General features: G+C 42.7%; 2 pseudogenes across 2 annotated transcripts; both read left to right on the forward strand.

Annotated features, from left to right (window-relative positions):
* The first annotated feature begins 8,859 nt into the window (after positions 1 to 8,859).
* On the forward strand, positions 8,860 to 11,913 carry LOC123729678 (L-rhamnose-binding lectin CSL3-like; annotated as a pseudogene). The gene is made up of 9 exons (XR_006761358.1): positions 8,860 to 8,956; positions 9,255 to 9,290; positions 9,371 to 9,415; positions 9,548 to 9,682; positions 9,825 to 9,943; positions 11,200 to 11,244; positions 11,355 to 11,490; positions 11,568 to 11,675; positions 11,747 to 11,913. The product of XR_006761358.1 is annotated as an L-rhamnose-binding lectin CSL3-like (transcript).
* Positions 11,914 to 22,895: 10,982 nt separating this feature from the next.
* LOC106591451 (L-rhamnose-binding lectin CSL3-like) lies at positions 22,896 to 25,977 on the forward strand (annotated as a pseudogene). The gene is made up of 9 exons (XR_006761356.1): positions 22,896 to 22,992; positions 23,302 to 23,337; positions 23,421 to 23,465; positions 23,586 to 23,720; positions 23,848 to 23,966; positions 25,263 to 25,307; positions 25,418 to 25,553; positions 25,629 to 25,736; positions 25,808 to 25,977. The product of XR_006761356.1 is annotated as an L-rhamnose-binding lectin CSL3-like (transcript).
* Positions 25,978 to 26,177: the final 200 nt, after the last annotated feature.

Genomic DNA, 26,177 nt, shown 5'->3' on the forward strand with positions numbered 1-26,177 from the left:
TAATTAATTAACCCAGGTGTATCTATTTGTCTCCAGGTACACCTCATTGCAATTAGGGGCCAGCGTTTGCTGGTCTATTCCTGGCTATTGGTTCAGTCTCATCTCATGGAGTTAGATAGAGGACTCTAGATGGATAAAATCAATTTTGACATTAACATTACCATTGAGGGCTTCCAACATTTTAAAGTAGCCATCTAGGTGGGGCTTCTTCGTTAAGGAAGAATCACACGGGCCACGATCAGTCTTAAAACCTTTGAGTGTTGCAGATTTGCCATATGAGTTCTGTTATACTCACAGACACCATTCAAACAGTTTTATAAACTTCAGAGTGTTTTCTATCCAAATCTACTAATAATATGCATATTATCGTTTCTGGGAAAGAGTAGTAACCAGTTTAAATCGGGTACGTTTTTTATCCGGCCGTGACAATACTGCCCCCTAGCCCAGACAGGTTAATGGAATTTATATGATTAAGGTTTTGACTAAATGATTCACTCCTAAAATGTATAACTGAATGATTAGAAGACTAATTCTATAAATGTGTGTGCATAGGACAAGCTAAGACTTTACTATTTGGCAATGGAAGTAAGACATTCAAGGAGAAGGGGAACTGTTAACTTTCGGGGCTGCGTGGTACGCTACCGTCCCACCCACAGTTCACACTATTCAACAGCCAGTGAAATATCAGGGCGCCAAATTCAAAACAACTATTTTACACCATTTGAAAGATAACCCTCTCCTTAATCCAACCACATTGTCCGATTTCAAAAAGGCTTTACGTAGAAAGCACATTGGTCAATATTCTGAGTACAGAGCTCGGCCATCAATGCAAGCTATACAGTTAGCCGTCAAGCCACGGCGTCGTCAAAACTCTAAAATACTGTTATAAATATTTTCTTACTTTTGCTGATCTTCGCTGGAATGCACCGGAAGGACTCCCACTTCCACAAGAAATGTTCATTTGTTCGATAAAGTCCATCATTTATGTACAAATAAATCAATTTTGTTCGATGCGTCCAGATCACTATTCCAAAAGGCATGATGCGCGTACATCCATCATAGACGAAAAGTTATAAAGTTCCCTTAGCGTTTGTAGAAACATGTCAAACCATGTTCACAATCAATCTTTATGGTGTTTTTAACATAAAACTTTGATAATATTCCAACCGGACATTAGCGTATTCATTACAGAAGAAAAATAAAAATGGCTAGCCCTGCGTGACCGCGCATGAGGTAACTAAGCGACCCCAGCCAGACCACTTATTGTTCCGGTTGTTATTCAATCAAATTGCATAGTAGAAGCATCAGACAAGGTTCTAATGACTGTTGACATCTAGTGGAAGCCTTAGGAAGTGCAATATGACATCACAGACACTAGTTTGGATAGACAATCATTTGAAAAGACTACAAGCCTCAGAGTTCCCACTTCCTGGTTGGATACCTCTTAGGTTTTTGCCTGCCATATGAGTTCTGTTATATTCACAGACATCATTCAAAAAGTTTTAGAAACGTTAAAGTGTTTTCTATTCAAATCTACTAATGATATGCAAATATTTGACTCTGGGCCCGAGTATTAGGCAGTTTACTCTGGGCACGCTTTTCATCCAAAAGGGAAAATACTGCCCCCTATACCTGAACAGGTTAACAGACAGCAGACAACTTGTGACCACTGTGAAACTGATAACAGGAAGAAGGTCTCCCAACCTTTAGGCTTGCAGTAGATTATGTAACATGGGGCAGGATATGATAAGCAATGTATGTGATGGAGAAGACTTGTAAATAAGCATTGACAGTGTTAAAGAAGAGGAGGGGCATTTGTAAGGGGTATGACATATGGTATGACCAAAGGTTAGGTATAAAAGGCTGTGTACATTGTATGATATTCAGAGCCCTCATGAATAAACATTGTTGACTATTGTAGGCTGGGCCTCCGTCTGTGTCATTGAACCAGAATCTTACAAACTCTGAGTGCTCTGAGTGCAGACTGAGTTGTTTAATTGAAGTTCAGTTTATGTACATCGGGAACAAAATTCTCATAACACCAGTTCAATGTAACAGTGATTGGTTTAGCCTTCAACACCATAGTGCCCTCCAATCTCATCACTTTTTACATTTTTTACATTTTTTATTTCACCGTTACTTAACCAGGTAGGCCAGTTGAGAACAAGTTCTCATTTACAACTGCGACCTGGCCAAGATAAAGCAAAGCAGTGCGACACAAACAACAACACAGAGTTAAACATGGAATAAACAAACATGCAGTCAATAATACAATATACTGCATGTTCAAACGAGGTAGAATAAGGGAGGTAAGGCAATAAATAGGCCATAGTTGCTAAATAATTACAGTACAGCAAATAAACACTAGAGTAATAGATGTGCATATGATGAGTGTGCAAGTAGAGATACTGGGGTGCAAAGGAGCAAAATAAATAAAATAAATTACAGTATGGGGGATGAGGTAGTTGGATGGGCTATTTACAGATGGGCTACGTACAGGTGCAGTGATCTGTGAGCTGCTCTGACAGCTGATGCTTAAAGTTAGTGAGGGAGATATGAGTCTCCAGCTTCAGTCATTTTTGCAGTTCCTTCCAGTCATTGGCAGCAGAGAACTGGAAGGAAAGTTAGCCAAAGGAGGAATTGGCCTTGGGGGTGACCAGTGAGATATACCTGCTGGAGCTCGTGCTACGGGTGGGTGCTGCTATGGTGACCAGTGAGCTGAGATAAGGTGGCACTTTACCTAGCAAAGACTTATAGATGACCTGGTTTGGCGACGAATATGAAGCGAGGGCCAGCCAACGAGAGCATGCAGGTCGCAGTGGGGGTAGTATATGGGGCTTTGGTGACAAAACGGATGGCACTGCGATAGACTGCAATAAATTTGTTGAGTAGAGTGTTGGAGGCTATTTTGTAAATGACATTGCCGATTTCAAGGATAGGTAGGATTGTCAGTTTTACGTGGGTATGTTTGGCAGCATGAGTGAAGGATGCTTTGTTGCGAAATAGGAAGCCGATTCTAGGTTTAATTTTGCATTGGAGAGGCTTAATGTGAGTCTGGAAGGAGAGTTTACAGTCTAACCAGACACCTAGGTATTTGTAGTTGTCCACATATTCTAATTCAGAACCGTCCATACTAGTGATGCTGTACGGGCGGGCAGGTGTGGGCAGCGATCGGTTGAAGAGCATAAACTTAGTTTTACTTGCATTTAAGAGCAGTTGGAGGCCACGGAAGGAGAGTTGTATGGCATTGAAGCTCGTCTGGAGGTTAGTTAACCTGTTAGGGCTAGGGGGCAGCATTTGCACGTCTGGATAAAAAAAATTTACCCGATTTAATCTGGTTACTAATCCTACCCAGTAACTAGAATATGCATATACTTATTATATATGGATAGAAAACACTCTAAAGTTTCTAAAACTGTTTGAATGGTGTCTGTGAGTATAACAGAACTCATTTGGCAGGCAAAACCCTGAGACATTTTCTGACAGGAAGTGGATACCTGATGTGTTGTATTACCTTTAAACTTATCCCATAGAAAAACACAGGGGCTGAGGAATATTTTGGCACTTCCCTATTGCTTCCACTAGATGTCACCAGCCTTTACAAAGTGTTTTGAGTCTTCTGGAGGGAGATCTGACCGAACAAGAGCCATGGAACGATGATGTCCCATTAGACACCTGGCGCGCGAGTTCATGTTGGGTACCCTCGTTCCAATACGTTATAAAAGAGTATGCATTCGTCCACCTTGAATATTATTCATGTTCTGGTTAAAAAAGGCCCTAATGATTTATGCTATACAACGTTTGACATGTTTGAACGAACGTAAATATATTTTTTCCCCTCTTTCATGACGAGAAGTCCGGCTGGCTTAGATCATGTGCTAACAAGACGGAGATTTTTGGACATAAATGATGAGCTTTTTTGAACAAAACTACATTCGTTATGGACCTGTGATACCTGGAAGTGACATCTGATGAAGAGAATCAAAGGTAATGGATTATTTACATAGTATTTTCGATTTTAGATCTCCCCAACATGACGTCTAGTCTGTATCGCAACGCGTATTTTTCTGGGCGCAGTGCTCAGATTATTGCAAAGTGTGATTTCCCAGTAAGGTTATTTTTAAATCTGGCAAGTTGATTGCGTTCAAGAGATGTAAATCTATAATTCTTTAAATGACAATATAATATTTTACCAATGTTTTCTAATTTTAATTATTTAATTTGTGACGCTGACTTGACTGCCGGTTATTGGAGGGAAACGATTTCCTCAACATCAATGCCATAGTAAAACGCTGTTTTTGGATATAAATATGAACTTGATAGAACTAAAAATGCATGCATTGTCTAACATAATGTCCTAGGAGTGTCATCTGATGGAGATTGTAAAAGGTTAGTGCATCATTTTAGCTGGTTTTATGGTTTTGGTGACCCTGTCTTTGACTTGACAAAACATTACACACAACTCTTGTAAATGTACTGTCCTAACATACTCTAAATTTATGCTTTCGCCGTAAAACCTTTTTGAAATCGTAAAACGTGGTTAGATTAAGGAGATGTTTATCTTTCAAAGGGTGTAAAATAGTTGTATGTTTGAAAAATTTGAATTTTGACATTTATTTGGATTCAAATTTGCCGCTCTTGAAATGCACCTGCTGTTGATGGAGTGCACCACGGGTGGCACGCTAGCGTCCCACCTAGCCCATAAAGGTTAACACAGTGTCCAAAGAAGGGCCAGAAGTAAACAAAATGGTGTCATCTGCGTAGAGGTGGATCAGAGAATCACCAGCAGCAAGAGCAACATCATTGATGTATACAGAGAAAAGAGTCGGCCCGAGAATTGAACCCTGTGGCACCCCCATAGAGACTGCCAGAGGTCCGGACAACAGGCCCTCCGATTTGACCCACTGAACTCTGTCTGAGAAGAAGTTGGTGAACCAGGCTAGTCAGTCATTTGAGAAACCAAGGTTGTTGAGTCTGCCGATAAGAATGTGGTGATTGACAGAGTCGAACGCCTTGGCCAGGTCGATGAATACAGCTGCACAGTATTGTCTCTAATCGATGGCGGTTATGATATATTTTAGGAACTTGAGCGTGGCTGAGGTACACCCACGACCAACTCGGAAACCAGATTGCATAGCGGAGAAATTACGGTGGGATTCGAAACGGTCAGTGATCTGTTTGTTAACTTGGCTTTCAAAGACCTTAGAAAGGCAGGGTAGGATAGATATAGATCTGTAGCAATTTGGGTCTAGAGTGTCTCCCCCTTTGAAGAGGGTGATGACCTTGAAGAGGGGGATGACAGCTTTCCAATCTTTGGGGATCTCAGACAATGCGAAAGAGGGGTTGAACAGGCTAATAATAGGGGTTTCAACAATTTCGGCTGATAATTTTAGAAAGAGACGGTCCAGATTGTCTAGCCAGGCTGAGTTGTAGGGGTCCAGGTTTTGCAGCACTATTAGAACATCAGCGATCTGTATTTGGGTGAAGGATGGGGAGGCTTTGGCAAGTTGATGTGGGGGGTGCAGGGCTGTTGACCTGGGTAGGGGTAGCCAGGTGGAAAGCACAGCCAGCCATAGAAAAATGCTTATTGAAATTCTCAGTTATCATGGATTTATCGGTGGTGACAGTGTCCCAGAACTTTTTGGAGTTCGTGTTGCAGGATGAAAATTTACGTTTGAAAAAGCTAGCCTTTGCTTTCCTAACTTCCCTGAAAAGTTGCGTATCACGGGGCTATTCAATGCTAATGCAGTGCGCCACAGGATGTTTTTGTGCTGGTCAAGAGCAGTCAGGTCTGGAGTGAACCAAGGTCCATATCTGTTCCTGGTTCTACATTTTTTGAATGGGGCATGCTTATTTAAGATGGTGAGGAAAGCACTTTTAATGAATAACCAGGCATCCTCTATTGTCGGGATGAGCTCAAAATCCTTCCAGGATACCCGGGCCTGGTCGATTAGAACGGTTTGCTCGCTGAAGTGTTTTAGGAAGCATTTGAACATGATGAGAGGTGGTTGTTTGACCGCAGACCCATTACGGACGCAGGCAATTTGGCAGTGATCGCTGACATCCTGGTTGAAGACTGCAGAGGTGTATTTGGAGGGCACGTTGGTTAGGATGATATATATGAGGTGCCCGTGTTTACGGATTTGGGGTTGTACCTGGTAGGTTCATTGATAATTTGTGTGAGATTGAGGGCATCAATCTTAGATTGTATGATGGCTGGGGTGTTAAGCATATCCCAGTATAGGTCACCTAACAGCACGAGCTCTGAAGATAGATGGGGGGCAATCAGTTCACATATGGTGTCCAGGGCACAGAAGGTGGTCTATAGCAAGTGGCAACGGCCAGAGATTTGTTTCTGGAAAGGTTGATTTTTAAAAGTACAAGGTCAAATTCTTTGACTTGGATAGTAAGACAGAACTCTGCAGGCTAACGCTGCAGTAGATTGCAACTCCGCCTCCTTTGGCAGTTCTATCTTGTCGGAAAATGTTATAGTTAGGAATGGACATTTCAGGGGTTTTGGTGGTCCTCCTAAACCAGGATTCAGACACGGCTAGGACAACCGGGTTGGCAGAGTGTGCTAAAGCAGTGAATAAAATAAACTTAGGGAGGGGGCTTCTAATGTTAACATGCATGAAACCAAGGCTTTTACGGTTAGAGAAGTCAACAAATGAGAGCGCCTGGGGAATGGGAGTGGAGCTAGGCACTGCAGGGCCTGGTGTAGCCTCTACATCAACAGAGGAACAGATTAGAAGTAGGATATGTGTACTGCTAAAGGCTATAACAACTGGTCATCTAGTACGTTCGGAACAGAGAGTAAAAGGAGCAGGTTTCTGGGCACGGTAGAATAGATTCAAGGCATAATGTACAGACAAAGGTATGGTAGGATGTGAATACAGTGGAGGTAAACCTATGCATTGAGTGACGATGACAGAGATATTGTCTCTAGAAACATCATTTCAAGCAGGTGAGGTCACCGCATGTTTGGAAGGTGGAACTAAAGGGTTAGCTAAGGCGTATTGAGCAGGGCTAGAGACTCTACAATGAAATAAGGCAATAATTACTAACCAAAACAGCAATGGACGAGGCACATTGACATTATGGAGAGGCATGCGTAACCGAGTGATCATCATTGGGTCCAGTGAGTAGCCTGTCGAGCTGGAGACACGACGATTCAGACAGGTAGCGGGCTGCTGAGGAAAATGACAGTCCAATCCCTGTACCTTTTTCAGAATATCAGTCTGTCCCTGATGTTTTTCCTGGTGAGAAGCGGCTTCTTTGCTGCCCTTCTTGACACCAGGCCATCCTCCAAAAGTCTTCGCCTCATTGTGCGTGCAGATGCACTCACACCTGCCTGCTGCCATTCATGAGCAAGCTCTGTACTGATGGTGCCCTGAGTCAGGAGCTGAATCAACTTTAGGAGACGGTCCTGGTGCTTGAGGAACTCTCTTGGGCGCCCTGAAGCCTTCTTCACAACAATTGAAGCGCTCTCCTTGAAGTTCTTGATGATCTGATAAATGGTTGATTTAGGTGCAATCTTACTGGCAGCAATATCCTTGCCTGTGAAGCCCTTTTTTGTGCAAAGCACTGATGACGGCACATGTTTCCTTGCAGGTAAGCATGGTTGACAGAGGAAGAACAATGATTCCAAGCACCACCCTCCTTTTGAAGCTTCCAGTCTGTTATGCGAACTCAATCAGCATGAAAGAGTGATCTCCAGCCTTATCCTCGTCAACACTCACACGTGTGTTAACGAGATAATCACTGACATGATATCAGCTGGTCCTTTTGTGGCAGGGCTGAAATGCAGTGAAAATGTTTTGGGGGGATTCAGTTCATTTGCATGGCAAAGAGGGACTTTGCAATTAATTGCAATTCATCTGATCTGGAGTATATGCAAATTGCAATCATACAAAACTTTTGGCCACGACTGTACATAGTCATTCAACACGGTTCACTTTAATAATGTTCACAGTAGAGTACCTGTACTGTGGGTTCTGTGGTCACCAAACTGCCTTCAAGCTCAGTGGTCTCCCTTCACAGGAGTGGCAACTGGGAACATATAAATGCACAAAATCACTGGGACCAGCATTTCCGGACCGCGGCGGTGAAGCCTGATAAGTTTAACACCCAAAGGGCTCGCACGTTGAAGAGCAAGGCACCTGTCCAGCAGCCCTGAGAATCGAAAGTTGAGAGGAGGAGGACACATAGCCACCAGAACAATTACATTTGAGACAATAGAGGCAATATTCATTTTATTAAAGTAGTCAATTTTCTTCTATAATTTCTATGAGTTGGCAAACAATCTAAAAGGCTGCACACCACCACAGAGTGTGTTGTTTGAAAAGGTACTATTTGAAGGCAAAGCTGGCAATTTACTGCCACCTACAGTTATGCAATGGTTGCTCAAGAGTATAATTAATTGGCTGATCCCTCCTGATGACCCGGATTGAATAATAGGGTGCGTTCAGCAGGATGCAACGTTTTGGAAGGTTCAGATAAAAATATGCTATGTTGAACAAATATGTCTCCGACATTTAGAATAAGGAAATACGTTGTCTCTATTCATGACATGGAAATCTGCAATGCTCGAAGGTTTTGCGACTGAACGTGGCCCGTGTGATTCTTCCTTAACGAAGAAGCTCCACCTAGATGGCTACTTTAAAATGTTCCGCCCTCAATGGCAATGTTAATGCCAAAATGTCTTTTTATCCATCCAGAGTCCTCTATCTAACTCCATGAGACTGAACAAATAGCCAGGTATAGACCAGCAAACACCGGCCCCTAATTGCAATGAGGTGCACCTGGAGACAAATAGATACACCTGGGTTAATTAAGACATGTCCCATAACATAAATACCAGGTGTATTGTGTCTAATTAGCATCAGTTGCATTTTCTCTGTTACTACCACTCCTGTACCTGGCATCATGCAAATGGTCAGACTGACAGTGGTTGCATGTGAGTATACAAAATCTGTATCTGATGCAGATTAGAATTTAAATATAAATGACCAAATGTTTGTATTTGAGAGTAATGGAAGTACGTGTCATATATGACCTGAGGGACATTCAATTTCTATTGTTATAAACAAATTTGTCTAACAAATTGTGACATTGCATGCATGGTATAAGAGACTAAATTCTGAACTTGATGACTACAGTACAATAAGTATAACTCAAATGCTGGAGTATACCTTCATGGCCCAAGTGCATATGATGTGGAATGTTGCTGAACTAGCTGTGTGATGTTGTTTCAGTGCTGGCTGCAGCTTGCTGTACAATAACAGATGGAGGTACTGTATGTAATAATGATGATACTACTTAACCAAGCTACTGTGAGTGGTGTGTAATTCCTGTTTATTTGTCCTGGCAGCAATCAGCATCACGTGTGAAGGCCATGATGCTTTCTTGCAATGTGGTAAGCTACTCAACACTACTGTATAGTCACCTATGATATTTTCTACTGTAGATTAGCGTCACTGGCCCACACCAGTCTTAGCTCTCCTTCATCCCTCACCTTTCCTTTGTCTCTCTTCCCCATCTCCCTCAGATGGAGGTAAGATTCAAATCAAGCGTGCCAACTATGGTCGTCGTAAACACGATGTGTGTTCCATTGGGCGCCCGATAACCAACTCACCGACACCAACTGCCTCAGCCAATCCTCCACCAGCAAGATGGCAGAAAGGTACTAGAACCAGTGGTGTTTACCTGTAGGAACTCCTTGGCCGTAGTGGTAACAACCACCAGCAAGATGGTAAAAAGATACTAGAACCTGAAGTGTTTACCTGTGGGAACTCATGACCTCTACCTGTCTCTGAAACACCCAGGTGCGATGGAAAGAGCCAGTGTGTTGTCCCGGCATCCAATTTGGTTTTTGGGGACCCCTGTGTTGGGACTTACAAGTACCTGGACACCAAATACTCCTGTGTCCAACAGCACAAAACAAGTAAGTCTCTGAATGTGTGCTAGTAATAGTTAGTGGTGGGCACCAATAGCCATAATTTAATTCAACGTACTATCGGTATGACTCCTACCCATTTTACTCTTTTGTAAAAGCGTGCACTCTGCTGATGAATAGAATGGGTTGGTTCCCCTATGGTACCAGCTTTGTTATTAAATTCTGTTTTATGGCCACAAAGTGTTAAATACATGCATTTATTTCTCCATGTTTAAGCCACCCTCACCTGCTAACTAACCCTAGCACACAAGCTGTGGTTATGGAACAATGTAGCCGGCAACAACTTTAGTTAGCGTAGCCTATAGGGAGGTCGGAGACCTGGCAGTGTGGTGCCAAGACGACAAAGGAACTGATTGTGGACTACAGGAAACGGAGGGCCGAGCCCCTCCCTGCCAGGAGGCTAAAAGGATTTGCTATCAGCCTTCCGCTGCTCAATTCTACAGCTGCACCATTGAGAGCTTTTTGACTGGCTGCATTACCACTAGGTATGTAGCACGTTGCGGTCATATGCCAGAGGGTAGTGCGTACGGCCCAGTAAATCACTGAGGCCGCGCTCCCTGCCATCAGCATCTCGACACCACACATGTCGGAAAGCCCTACATTGTCAATGACACTGGCCACTGACAAATGGTACGGATGCACCAAGTCTGGAACCTGAACAGCTTCTACTTCCCCCAAGCCATAAAACTCCTGAATGACTACCCCCGACTATCTGCATTGACCCTTTTTGACTTGTCTCATATGCTGTTCCTTTTTAGATGTACATATCAAGCTCAATTAGCCAGCAAGAACACGGACGGGAAGTGGCTTAAGCTTATTTGATGCTTGTGCGCACTTAATCTGGTTTAAGACTGACTATGTTTCAGTGAACGGTAACTAGCTAGCACTACTCCCACAGATTTGTAGGGTATACAGCTAATCTGACACATAGCATGGCATAGAAATGCAGATTTGGTGTAGCAGTTTGACTTTATTTTTCACCAGTTTCAGTCTAGCCAGCCCGTTTGCTTAACATATTAGCCTTTTGAGACCTGCTCATAAGGAAGTGGAACTACAAGGTAACGGTGAAAGATGACGCGCATAGCCCTTTATACTTTAGTACATGCCGACAAGTTTAAAATGACTTAAAAAATGCACCTGAAATCAACATTCCCTGTTAGTGCCCATCCCTAACACTTCACCAGGCTAATGTATGTCTTAATTTGTCTGGCCAGTGTGGTGTAACTCCTGTGTTGTCCTTGCAGTAAGCAGCATCGTATGTGAAGGCTCTGATTCCCAACTACTATGTGGTAAGCTGGTTAGCACTATTGTACGGTATAATCATGTGGTGACGTATATTAGTCACTAGCCCACACAAACACCCAGATTTGGCCATCCTTTTCTTCTTTCTCTTCCTCAGATCGGGGTGAGATCCATATTCAGCGTGCCAACTATGGTCGTCGTCAACACGATGTGTGTTCCATTGGGCGCCCACAGGAACAACTCAAAAACACCAACTGCCTCAGCCAATCCAGCACCAGCACAATGGCAGAAAGGTAGTGAAACCTTCAGTGTGCATTTACCTGTAGGCACTCATTGGCTGTGGTGTTAACCTGTACCTGTTGACACGCAGGTGTGACGGAGAGCGCCAGTGTATTGTCGAGGTATCCAACTCCGTGTTCGGCGACCCCTGTGTTGGAACTTATAAGTACTTGGATGTGGCTTACACCTGTGACTGAATGTGAGTTTTACATATGTGCATGCACACATGACTGGGAACTAGAATGCTGGTGCTGACAGTATGCCTTGCAGGATATCTTCCTGTGGAACATGAAGATGTACAAGGCTTCTGGGATATCTTCATCAGGTCGTGCTGTTTTCCTCCAACTTCAATGACCATTGTAAACCTGTGTATTTTGTGTTGAAGCATTTCTGAACTGTGGTTGGTCTGAATTAAATGAAGTGTCAGAAAGACAAGAATGGTTGCCTCTTGTATGTTACTAAATGTCACACGAATATTTCTGAACGTGTGTCCTTTATTCTCGCCTTTCACCGGACTAATTTGTACCTGGCGCTAACGTGCCTTTGTCTGTATTCTGTGCCCACCTTTAGGCAGTTGTAAAATACTCATTGTGCTCTGGATGGTCAAACAATTTAAATCAATTGTACCTGCCCCTCAAATCACTGACGGGTAGTACTTATGACATCAGCAGGCTTACTTGTCCAAGTCACCAGGTAATCTGTTCTCAAAGCAGACCTGGACGGTTAAGACATTACATACAATGTGTAGACCCTACAAACCCTGATCATTAAGTGATTGGCTCTTATTGATCAGATCATAAGCCAAATGTTACCGTGATGTGGAAATTAAGCTAGAGGCTATTTCTTAAACATATACATGCAGTGATGCTGCCCAACTACACCACAGTCATCTAACAGCCTCTTATCCAGAGGCAAACGGGGTCAACGCCCTGCTGAAGGGCACGTAGACAGATCTCCCACCGATGCTGCCCCTCAACCATCAGATTCCACCCTGAGAACGAAAATCAATCCATGCCCTGCCACATGAACCACCAATGAATGAAAACCATCATGGACAATATAACAGCAAGGCCAACAATGTTTGAGTGCATGTATGGCACCATGTCCATCTTGGTGCATTTGTACAAACACCTGCATGGCATCAACCTCAACTGTATCAACACAGCCCGTCAATGTATTTACCTTTTATATGGAATTTATTTTACATCTGTCATTCTATCCTTTGCCCAGCAACTCCGCTCCCACTTGTCTCCAATTCCACATCCCAACCCTTAGCCCATCCCACCTGTCTCTGCTGGCCACCCTTTTGGGATTTCTACGCAGCATACGATGTTGTGATTAACATACAATTTCTGTCAAATAGAATCTACAGACTGAGTTGCAATACATTGACTGACCCGGTCTCTCCAACAGTACTATTTCTAGGGTCAGTTTTAGATCGATACCAAAATAAATGGACAATTGATTCTGGATCCTCAAATCTGCAGAGCTTCAATGGTTGTATGCCCCATAGTCAGCATTAGCTAAAAGAAAACCCATGAACTAATAGTAAAGGTAAATAGCAATAAAAACAATACTACAGAGATACAAAACAAGAACTTGAACTTATTCAAGAACGATCTAATGTAATATATTATGAATATGAATTGGGTGGGTTGAGATTATTAAATATAAAGCACTAAACCTCTCAAATCTTCACTTATTCATTTTACATTTACATTTTAGTCATTTAGCAGAAGCTTAAATCCAGAGCGACTTACAGTAGTGAATGCATACATTTCATGCATTTTTTTTTTTTTTCCATACAGGCCCCCGTGGGAATCGAACCCACCATGCTGGTGTTGCAAACACCATGCTCTACCAACTGAGCCACAGGGAAGACTAATTCAAGAGTTTTACTTGAACCCTAAATGGTTCAAGTAGATTACTAAGAAAAGCTCATCCATTGTTTAAAAATGGCCTTTTTGCCTTTGTGCAGAGATGCCATGTCTCATTTTCGATTAATTGCAAATGATACTTTCAAAGTATCTCTTTCAAACAAGCATTGCAGAGCTGGATACAATTTAATCCACCTGAAAAGATAAAACAAATATTACAAAAAATACTATGGCTGAACTCTAATGTGCTGGTTGATAAAAGACCAGTATTTGTGCACAAGATTTTTGATAAGGGTATTTTGTTCTTAAATGATATTGTCAATTGGAATGGTAGAGTTATGTCCTTCATGGTGTTATCAGAATTATATGGAAAGGTCTGCTCAATCCAAGAGTACAACCAATTGATTACAGCATTGCCCCAAAAACGTAGGAGGCGAGTGGCAGCGGGAGGAGGTAGGGAACTGGTCTGTCTGCCCAATATAAAGGATCAAAACTGGCAGAGGAATAAAAATAGCATAAATGGGAAAGTTTACCAGTTTCATTTGAGGACCAGGATGTTGACAACTCTGCCATGCAGATGGCAAAATAGTTGGGAAGAGATTTTTGATGTACCGATTCCATTGTACAGGGTGTATGAGTTGATATATAAAACAACGCAAAATTCAAGACTTCGTGCTTTTCAGTTAAGATTAAAATATAGAATTCTTGCCACCAACAAAATACTGAATATTTGGGGCATAAAATCATCGAACCTCTGCAGATTTTGTTGTGAGGACACAGAATGAATAGACCATCTATTTTGGTATTGCCCTCCGGTAGCCTCTTTCTGGTCTCAGGTTCAGGAATGGCTGAAAATGCATAGCATTGATCTAATATTGACCCCAGGAGATCTGGAGACCCTTAGGAGATCTGGAGAGACCGGGTCAGTCAATTACTAATATACTAATACTCTTACTAAAAGTATTTATCTTCAACTCGCAATCTGTGGATTCTATTCGATTAGATTGAAATTGTTCGTTAAACATCACAGCGTAGTTGAAAGATATGTGTTAAAGTAGAAACCCGAAGTGGCCTGCAGAGATAGATGGGATGGGCTGAGGGAAGCTGAGGGTTGGTATGTGGAATTGGAGACAAGTGGGAGTGGAGATGCTGTATGAGAGACCCTGGATGCTTCTGTGTGTAACAGAACTCATATGGCAGGCAAAAACCTGAGAGAAAGTCAACCAGGAAGTGAAGGATCTGAGAAATGTAGTTCTTCTTTCTAGTCCCTTTCGAATCTACAGTATCTGTGGGGTTACGTTGCACTTTCTAAGGCTTCCATTGGCTGTCTAAAGCCTTCAGAAAGTGGATTGAGCCTTCTCCTGTCACTTGGCAGAGTATAGGAGCTCAGTTACTGAGTGGCCTGCCTGGGGACAAAGAGATTGGATATGTGCAGTCACGCGAGAACGCTGTTCCTTCTTTTTCTTCTTGAATGAATACGCTATTGTCCAGTTGGAATATTATTGCATTTATACAAGAAAAATACCATAAAGATTGATTTTAAACAGTGTTTGACATGCTTCTAAGTGCGGTAATGGAACATTTTGACTTTTTGTGTCTCGAACTGCGCCCGCGCGTTAGCCTTTGGATAGTGACCTGAACGCACGAACAAAACGGAGGTATTTGGACATAAAAATGTATTATTTCGAACAAAAACAACATTTCTTGTGGAAGTAGCAGTCCTGGGAGTGCATTCTGACGAAGATCAGCAAAGGTAATACAATATTTCTAATACTAATTTTGAGTTTAGGTGGCCCCGAACTTGGCGGGTGTCTGAATAGCTGGCTGTGATGGCTGAGCTATGTACTCAGAATATTGAAAAATGTGCTTTCTCCGTAAAGCTATTTTAGGAGTAGTCTATCTATAATTCTTAAAATAATTGTTATGTATTTTGTCAACGTTTATGATGAGTATTTTTGTAAATTCACCGGAGGTTTTGGTTGGAAATACATTTTCTGAACATCAAACGCCAATGTAAAAAGGGGTTTTTGGATATAAATATGAACTTTATCGAACAAAACATACATGTATTGTGTAACATAATGTCCTAGGAGTGTCATCTGATGAAGATCGTCAAAGGTTAGTGCATAATTTAGCTGTGTTTTCGGTTTCTGTGACATAGTTCCCTGCTTGGAAAATGGCTGTGTGACTATTTGTGTCTATATACTCTCCTAACATAATCTAATGTTTTTTTGAAAATTCAGACAATGTGGTTACATCAAGGAGAAGTGTATCTTTAAAATGGTGTAAAATAGTTGATTGTTTGAGAAAATTGAATTGTGGTATTTTTGTTGTTTTTGTATTTCGCTCCATGCGATCCCATTGGCTGTTTGTTAGGGGTCCCGCTGGCGGAACCGGGTTCCGCTAAGCGGAACGCCTAGATGTAAGAAGTTAACCTCATTGAGCATTCTGCGCTGTGCTCTTGCAGTCATCTTTGCAGGACGGCCACTCCTAGGGAGAGTAGCAACAGTGCTGAACTTTCTCTATTTATAGACAATTTGTCTTACCGTGGACTGATGAACATCAAGCCTTTAAGACATACTTGTGTAACCCTTTCCAGCTTGTGCAAGTCATCAGTTCTTCATCTCCAATCTCGTCTCAATGATTGTAATCCAAGTTAGCTGACTCCTGACTCCAATTAGCTTTTGGAGAAGTCATTAGCCTAGGTGTTGACATACTTTTTCCAACCTACAACGATGTATTCAATATAGACAAGAAAAATACAATTCGTGTGTTATTAGATGAAGCACACTATGTTTGTCTGTTGACAAAGAGCATCTGGATGTTCCACAGCGTTCCACAGTGACTTACATGAAGTTCAGATCTAATTTTATGACCAATTTATGCAGAAATCCAGATAATTCCAAAGGGTTCATATAGTGTTTTAATTACAGTGGCAAGAAAAAGTGTCTTAACATTATTAAAGTGACCAGTGTTCAATGACTTTGTACCAGAGGCAGTTCCTGCCATTTAAGATGAGGGAGGACACGTTTTATTTTCATGAGCATGCCTTTTTTCTATTAACACATATTCATATTCCTTTCACCCAGTTGTTAACTTCTATGGGCTAGGTAGGACTCCCACTCTATTCAACAGCCAGTGGAATCGCTGTTGATGTTCAGAACTAGCATACCCATCAAAAACTTCCGGTGAATTTACTAAATTACTCATCATTAACGTTGACAAAATACATAACAATTCTTTTAAGAATTATAGATACAGAACTCCTTTATGCAATCGTTATGTCAGATTTTAAAATAGCTTTTCGGCGAAAGCACATTTTGCAATATTCTGAGTACATAGCTCAGCCATCACGGCTAGCTAATTTGACACCCGCCAAGTTTGGGGCAACCTAAACTCAGAATTACTATTAGAAAAAATGGATTACCTTTTCTGTTCTTCGTCAGAATGCACTCCCAGGACTGCTACTTCCACAACAAATGTTGTTTTTGTTCCAAATAATCCATAGTTATGTGTAAATATCCCCGTTTTGTTCGTGCGTTCAGGTCACTATCCAAAGGGTAACGCGCGAGCTCATTTCGAGAACAAAAATGTCAAAATGTTCATTTACCGTACTTAGAAGCATGTCAAACGCTGTTTAAAATACATTTTTATGGTGTTTTTCTTGAAAAATAGCAATAATGTTCCAACCAGACAATGCTGTATTCATTCAAAAAGGAAGAGAAAAAATAGCGAGGTTTCGTGAACATGCATTCCCATCTCTTAGCCACCAGCCACCACTGACAAACTGTGCTCCTGTTATCTGCCCGGAGACAGGAGACGCGTCAATCCTCTTTCTGAATGCTTTAGAGAGCCAATGGAAGCCTTAGAAAGTGCAACATAACTAAAGTGCCCGTGGGGTTTCGATAGAGAAGGAAAGGGAGAACTACAAAATTGCAGACAGACCACTTCCTGCTTTTAATTTTCTCAGGTTTTTGCCTGCCATATGAGTTCTGTTATACTCACAGACACCATTCAAACAGTTTTAGAAACTTCAGTGTTTTCTATCCAAATCTACTAATAATATGCATATTCTCGTTTCTGGGAAAGAGTAGTAACCTGTTTAACCTGTTATGGCTAGGGGGCAGTATTTTCACAGAAGGATAAAAAACGTACCCGATTTAATCTGATTATTACTCCTGCCCAGAAACTAGAATATGCATATAATTATTAGCTTTGGATAGAAAACACCCCAAAGGTTCTAAAACTGTTTGAATGTTGTCTGTGAGTATAACAGAACTCATTTGGCAGGCCAAAACCTGAGAAGATTCCAAACAGGAAACGCCCTGTCTGACAATTTCTTGCCCTTCTTGATTATCTCTATCCATTACAGAGGATCTCTGCTGTTACGTGACACTTCCTACGGCTCCCATGGGCTCTCAGAAGGCGGCAAAAAGCTGAATCGTGGCTTTGCAGGCTCTGGCTGAAAAAAAGTAGTGCGTTTGGATAGTGGCTGGTTACAGTACTGTGAGACTCAGGCGCGTGCCGACGTCGAACCCCTGCTATGTTTTCTTTCGTCTGTTTACCTAAACGCAGATTCCTGGTCGGAATATTATCGCTTTTTTACGAGAAAAATGGCATAAAAATTTATTTTAAACAGCGGTTGACATGCTTCGAAGTACGGTAATGGAATATTTAGAAATCTTTTGTCATGAATTGCGCCATGCTCGTGACCCTTATTTACATTTCGGATAGTGTCTTGAACGCACGAACAAAACGCCGCTATTTGGATATAACGATGGATTATTTTGGACCAAACCAACATTTGTTATTGAAGTAGCAGTCCTGGGAGTGCATTCTGACAAAGACAACATAGGTAATGAAACTTTTGTAATAGTAAATCGGAGTTTGGTCAGGGCTAAACTTGGTCGGTGTCTAAATGGCTAGCCGTGATGGCTGGGCTATCTACTGAGAATATTGCAAAATGTGCTTTCACCGAAAAGCTATTTTAAAATCGGACATATCGAGTGCATAGAGGAGTTCTGTATCTATAATTCTTAAAATAATTGTTATGTTTTTTGTGAACGTTTATCGTGAGTAATTTAGTAAATTCACCGGATGTTTGCGGGGGGTATGCTAGTTCTGAACGTCACATGCTAATGTAAAAAAGCTGGTTTTTGATATAAATATGAACTTGATTGAACAAAACATGCGTGCATTGTATAACATAATGTCCTAGGGTTGTAATCTGATGAAGATCATCAAAGGTTAGTGCTGCATTTAGCTGTGGTTTTGTTTTTTGTGACATTATATGCTAGCTTGAAAAATGGGTGTCTGATTATTTCTGGCTGGGTACTCTGCTGACATAATCTAATGTTTTGCTTTCGCTGTAAAGCCTTTTTGAAATCGGACAGTGTGGTTAGATTAACGAGAGTCTTGTCTTTAAATAGCTGTAAAATAGTCATATGTTTGAGAAATTGAAGTAATAGGATTTTTAAGGTTTTGAAAATCGCGCCACAGGCTTCAAGTGGCTGTTACGTAGGTGGGACGAATTCGTCCCGCCTAGCCCATAGAGGTTAATGAATAACCAGGCATCCTCTATTGTCGGAATGAGGTCAAAATCCTTCCAGGATACCCGGGCCTGGTCGATTAGAACGGTTTGCTCGCTGAAGTGTTTTAGGAAGCATTTGAACATGATGAGAGGTGGTTGTTTGACCGCAGACCCATTACGGACGCAGGCAATTTGGCAGTGATCGCTGACATCCTGGTTGAAGACTGCAGAGGTGTATTTGGAGGGCACGTTGGTTAGGATGATATATATGAGGTGCCCGTGTTTACGGATTTGGGGTTGTACCTGGTAGGTTCATTGATAATTTGTGTGAGATTGAGGGCATCAATCTTAGATTGTAGGATGGCTGGGGTGTTAAGCATATCCCAGTATAGGTCACCTAACAGCACGAGCTCTGAAGATAGATGGGGGGCAATCAGTTCACATATGGTGTCCAGGGCACAGAAGGTGGTCTATAGCAAGTGGCAACGGTGAGAGATTTGTTTCTGGAAAGGTTGATTTTTAAAAGTACAAGGTCAAATTCTTTGACCTGGATAGTAAGACAGAACTCTGCAGGCTAACGCTGCAGTAGATTGTAACTCCGCCTCCTTTGGCAGTTCTATCTTGTCGGAAAATGTTATAGTTAGGAATGGACATTTCAGGGGTTTTGGTGGTCCTCCTAAACCAGGATTCAGACACGGCTAGGACAACCGGGTTGGCATAGTGTGCTAAAGCAGGGAATAAAATAAACTTAGGGAGGGGGCTTCTAATGTTAACATGCATGAAACCAAGGCTTTTACGGTTAGAGAAGTCAACAAATGAGAGCGCCTGGGGAATGGGAGTGGAGCTAGGCACTGCAGGGCCTGGTGTAACCTCTACATCAACAGAGGAACAGATTAGAAGTAGGATATGTGTACGGCTAAAGGCTATAACAACTGGTCGTCTAGTACGTTCGGAACAGAGAGTAAAAGGAGCAGGTTTCTGGGCACGGTAGAATAGATTCAAGGCATAATGTACAGACAAAGGTATGGTAGGATGTGAATACAGTGGAGGTAAACCTATGCATTGAGTGACGATGACAGAGATATTGTCTCTAGAAACATCATTTCAACCAGGTGAGGTCACCGCATGTTTGGAAGGTGGAACTAAAGGGTTAGCTAAGGCGTATTGAGCAGGGCTAGAGACTCTACAATGAAATAAGGCAATAATTACTAACCAAAACAGCAACGGACGAGGCACATTGACATTAGGGAGAGGCATGCGTAGCCGAGTGATCATCATTGGCTGCAGTGAGTAGCTTGGCGAGCTGGACACACAGATGGGCCTAGCATGAAATAGGTCCAGGCTAATAGGTGCTTGCTTCGGGACAGAGACGTTAGCCAGGAGAAGCCAATCGGATAGCAGCTAGCTGCGATGATCCAGTTGTAAAGGTTTAGAGCTTGAAGTGGGAATTAGGAGATATGGAGAAAAATAAGTCAGATTTGCTCTGGTTTGATTCGTGCTGTGCAAACTGGCAAGAGTATTCTGGGCTAAAGGTAGCTGGTGACCGCTAGCAGTGGCTAGCTGACTGCTAGCTTGTAGCTAGTTAGCTGGCTAGCTTCTGTTGGGGGTTCTGGTTCAAAAACGAAAGAAAATAGCAATCATGCCACATCACTAAGCTTGGGCCCTTGGTCTCAACCCCGCCCGGTGCAGCTGGGCCGACGGGCCGACCTCAGGTGTGAAGGTAGGCAACAACACCTCCGCCACGCTTATCCTCAAGACTGGGGCCCCACAAGGGTGTGTGCTCAGCCTCCTCCTGTACTCCCTGTTCACCCATGACTGTGTGGCAACTCAATCATCAAGTTTGCTGACAACAGTGGTAGGCCTGATTACCAACAATGTCGAGACGGCCTACAGTGAGGAGTTGAGGGCCCTGACGGAATGATGCCAGGAAAATAACCTCTCCCTCAATGTCAACAAAACAAATGAGATGATCGTGGACTACAGTAGACAGCAGAGAGCTAGTCCCCATCCACGTCTATGGGGCCGCATTGGAAAGGATGAAAATCTTTAACTTACTCGGAGCCATGGCCTGTTCTCCCCGCTACCATCTAGAAGGAGGTGAAAGTACAGGAGCATCAAAGCTGTGACCAAGAGACTGAGAAACTGGAGATAGAAGTTTTCTATCTCCAAAATATCGATGATTTGTTCGCCGAGCCACTTAGTTATCACTTTTGCCTTATGGTAAGGTGCTCCATCATGCTGGAAAAGGCATTGTTCTTCACCAAACTGTTCCTGGATGGTTGGGAGAAGTTGCTCTCGGAAGATGTGTTGGTTCCATTCTTTATTCATGGCTGTGTTCTTAGGCAAAATTGTGAGTGAGCCCACTCCTTTGGCTGAGAAGCAACCCCACACATGGATGGTCTCAGGATGCTTTACTGTTGGCATGACACAGGACTGATGGTGGCGCTCACCTTGTCTTCTCTGGACAAGCTTTTTTCCATATGCCCCAAACAATCGGAAACGGGATTCATCAGAGAAAATGACTTTACCCCAGATGCACTCACACCTGCCTGCTGCCATTCCTGAGCAAGCTCTGTACTGATGGTGCCCCGATCCAGCAGCTGAATCAACTTTAGGAGACGGTCCTGGTGCTTGCTGAACTTTCTTGGGTGCCCTGAAGCCTTCTTCACAACAATTGAACCGCTCTCCTTGAAGTTCTTGATGATTTGATAAATGGTTGATTTAGGTGCAATCTTACTGGCAGCAATATCCTTGGCTATGAAGCCCTTTTTGTGCAAAGCTATGATGACAATACATGTTTCCTTTACAGGTAAGCATGGTTGACAGAGGAAGAACAATGATTCCAAGCACCACCCTCCTTTTGAAGCTTCCAGTCTGTTATTCGAACTCAATCAGCATGAAAGAGTGATCTCCAGCCTTATCCTCGTCAACACTCACACCTGTGTTAACAAGAGAATCACTGACATGATATCAGCTGGTCCTTTTGTGGCAGGGCTGAAATGCAGTGGACATTTTTTGGGGGATTCAGTTCATTTGCATGGCAAAGAGGGTCTTTGCAATTAATTGCAATTCATCTGATCACTCTTCATAACATTCTAGAGTATATGCAAATTACCATCATACAAAACCTTTGGCCACGACTGTACATAGTCATTCAACACGGTTCACTTTAATAATATTTACAGTAGAGTACCTGTATTGTGGGTTCTGTGGTCACCAAACTGCCTTCAAGCTCAGTGGTCTCCCTTCACAGGAGTGGCAACTGGGAACATATAAATGCACAAAATCACTAGGACCAGCCTTTCCGTACCGCGGCGGTGAAGCCTGATAAGTGCAACACCCAAAGGGCTCGCAAGTTGAAGGACAAGGCACCTGTTCAGCAGCCCTGAGAATGGAAAGGTGAGAGGAAGAGGACACATATTCAGCCACCAGAACAACACATCATGGGGATCTGACCATAGAGAATGATGGACACAGGATATCATCTTTATATGTGTTCCATTATGGTGTCCGTGAGCGCACGGACATGCAAATCAAATAACAAATGTAATTACATTTGAGACAACAGAGGCAATATTCATTTTATTAAAGTAGATTGAATAATAGGGTGCGATCAGCAGGATGCAACGTTTTGGAAAGGTTCAGATAAAAATATGCTATGTTGAACAAATATGTCTCTCCGACATGTAGAATAAGGAAATACGTTGTCTCTATTCATGAAATGGAAACCTGCAACGCTCGAAGGTTTTGCGACTGAACGTGGCCCGTGTGATTCTTCCTTAACGAAGAAGCCCCACCTAGATGGCTACTTTAAAATGTTGGAAGCCCTCAATGGCAATGTTAATGTCAAAATTGATTTTATCCATCTAGAGTCCTCTATCTAACTCCATGAGACTGAACCAATAGCGAGGTATAGACCAGCAAACGCCGGCCCCTAATTGCAATGAGGTGCACCTGGAGACAAATAGATACACCTGGGTTAATTAAGACATGTCACATAACATAAATACCAGGTGTATTGGGTCTAATTAGCATCAGTTGCATTTTCTCTATTACTACCACTCCTGTACCCGGCATCATGCACATGGTCAGACTGACGGTGGTCACATGTGAGTATAAAAAATCTGTATCTGATGCAGATTAGAATATAAATATATATGACCAAATGTTTGTATTTGAGAGTAATGGAAGTACATATCATATGACTTGCGGGACATTACATTTCTATTGTTCAAAACAAAGTTGTCTAACAAACTGTCACATTGCATGCATGGAATAAGAGACAATTCTGAACTTGATGACTACAGTACACTTAGTATAACTCAAATGCTGGAGTATAGTCAAATGCTAAATTCTAGCTTCATGGTCCAAGTGCATATGATGTGGAATGTTGCTGAATTAGCTGTGTGTTGTTTCAGTGCTGGCTGCAGCTTGCTGTACACTAACAGATGGAGGTACTGTATGTAGTAATGATGATGATACTACTTAACCAAGCTAATGTGAGTGGTGTGTAATTCCTGTTTATTTGTCCTGGCAGCAATCAGCATCACGTGTGAAGGCTCTGATGCTTTACTGCAATGTGGTAAGCTAGTCACCGACCACCTATGATATTTTCTACTGTAGATTAGCGTCACTGGCCCACACAGTCTTCGCTCTCCTTCGTCCCTCACCTTTCTCCTTTTCTTTGTCTCTCTTCCCTCAGATGGAGGTAAGATTCAAATCAAGCGTGCCAACTATGGTCGTCGTAAACACGATGTGTGTTCCATTGGGCGCCCGATAACCAACTCACCGACACCAACTGCCTCAGCCAATCCACCACCAGCAAGATGGCAGAAAGGTACTAGAACCTGTGGTGTTTACCTGTAGGAACTCCTTGGCTGTGGTGTTAACAACCACCAGCAGCAAGAACCTGTAGTGTTTACCTGTGGGAACTCATGACCTCTACCTGTCTTTGAAACACCCAGGTGCGATGGAAAGAGCCAGTGTGTTGTCCCGGCATCCAATTTGGTTTTTGGGGACCCCTGTGTTGGGACTTACAAGTACCTGGACACCAAATACTCCTGTGTCCAACAGCCCGAAACAAGTAAGTCTCTGAATGTGTGCTAGTAATAGTTAGTGGTGGGCACCAATAGCCATAATTTAATTCAATGTACTATCGGTATGACTGTGGCATGTTGGGATATTGTTTAATACTCCTACCCATTTGACTCTTTTGTAAAAGCGTGCACTCTGCTGATAGCTAGAAAAGGAATAGAATGGGTTGGTTCCCCTATGGTACCAGCTTGTTAATTTTGTTTTATTAAATGCTGCTTATGGCCACAACGTGTTTCATACATGCATTTGTTTCTCCAAGTGTAAACCACCCTCACCTGCTAACTAACACAAGCTGTGCTTATGGAGCAATGTATCCGGCAACAACTTTAGTTAGCGTAGCCTGTAGGGAGGTCGGAGACCTGGCAGTGTGGTGCCAAGATGGACAAAGGAACTGACTGTGGACTACAGGTAATGGAGGGCCAAGCCCCTCCCTACCAGGAGGCTAAAAATATTTATCAGCCCTCCGATCCTCAATTCTACAGCTGCACCATTGAGCGCTTTTTGACTGGCTGCATCACCACTAGGTATGGCATCTGTCCGCAAGGTGCTAGAGAGTAGTGCGTACGGCCCAGTACATTACTGAGGCCGCGCTCCCTGCCATCAGGACCTCGACACCACGTGTGTCGGAAGGCCCTACATTGTCAATGCCTCAAGCCACCCAAGTCATACTGTCCTGTTACTCCATGACAAATGGTACGGCTGCACCAAGTCAGTAACCAACAGGACCCTGAACGGCTTCTACTTCCCCCAAGCCATAACTGCTGAATGACTACCCCTGACTATCTGCATAGCTTTTTTTTTGCAAATACTTTTTTGACATATGCTGTTCCTTGTTATATGTACATATCTAGCTCAATTAGCAAGCAAGAACATTGCAGGAAAGTGGCTGAAGCTTGCTTGTGCGTACTTAATCTGGTTTTAAGACTGAATGGTAACTACCTAGCGCTACTCCCACAGATTTGTAGTGTATACGGCATAGAAATACAGATGTGGTGTAGTGGGTCGACTTAATTTTTCACCAGCTTAGATCTAGCCAGCCAGTTTACTTAAAATGTTAGCATTTTGAGGACTGCTCATAAGGAAGTGGAACTACAAGGGAACGGTGGAAGATGACGTGTCAAACTGTTTATACTTTAGTTCACGCCAACACATTTTATAATGACTTTAAACAAATGAGCCTGAAATCAACATTCCCTGTTAGTTCCCATCCCTAACACTTCACCAGGCTAATGTATGTCTTAATTTGTCTGGCCAGTGTGGTGTAACTCCTGTGTTGTCCTTGCAGTAAGCAGCATCATATGTGAAGGCTCTGATTCCCAACTACTATGTGGTAAGCTGGTTAGCACTCCCGTACGGTATAATCATGTGGTGATATATATTAGTCACTAGCCCACACAAACACCCAGATTTGGCCATCCTTTTCTTCTTTCTCTTCCTCAGATCGGGGTGAGATCCATATTCTGCGTGCCAACTATGGTCGTCGTCAACACGATGTGTGTTCCATTGGGCGCCCACGCAAACAACTCAAAAACACCAACTGCATCAACCAATCCACCACCAGCACAATGGCAGAAAGGTACTGAAACCTTCAGTGTGCATTTACCTGTAGGCACTCATTGGCTGTGGTGTTAACCTCTACCTGTTGACACAGGTGTGACGGAGAGCGCCAGTGTATCGTCAAGGTATCCAACTACGTGTTCGGCGACCCCTGTGTTGGAACTTATAAGTACTTGGATGTGGCTTACACCTGTGACTAAATGTGAGTTTTATATATGTGCATGCACGCATGACTGGGAACTAGAATGCTGGTGCTGACGTTTTGTCTTGCAGAATATCTTCCTGTGGAACATGAAGATGTACAAGGCTTCTGGGATATCTTCATCAGGTTGTGCTGTTTTCTGCCAAATCAACTTCAATGACCATTGTGAACCTGTGTATTTTGTGTGGAAGCATTTCTGAACTGTGGTTGGTCTGAATTAAACGAAGTGTCAAAGACGAGACTGGTTGCCTCTTGTATGTTACTAAATGTCACACCAATATTTCTGAACATGTGTCCTTTATTCTTGCCTTTCACCGGACTCATTTGTACCTGGCGCTAACGTGCCTTTGTCTTGCTGTCTATGTTCTGTGCCCACCTTTAGGCAGTTGTAAAATATTCATTGTGCTCTGGACGGGCAAACTATTTTTAAATCAATTGTAT

This window comes from Salmo salar, chromosome ssa22, assembly GCF_905237065.1.
Source record: "Salmo salar chromosome ssa22, Ssal_v3.1, whole genome shotgun sequence".
NCBI lineage: Eukaryota > Metazoa > Chordata > Actinopteri > Salmoniformes > Salmonidae > Salmo > Salmo salar.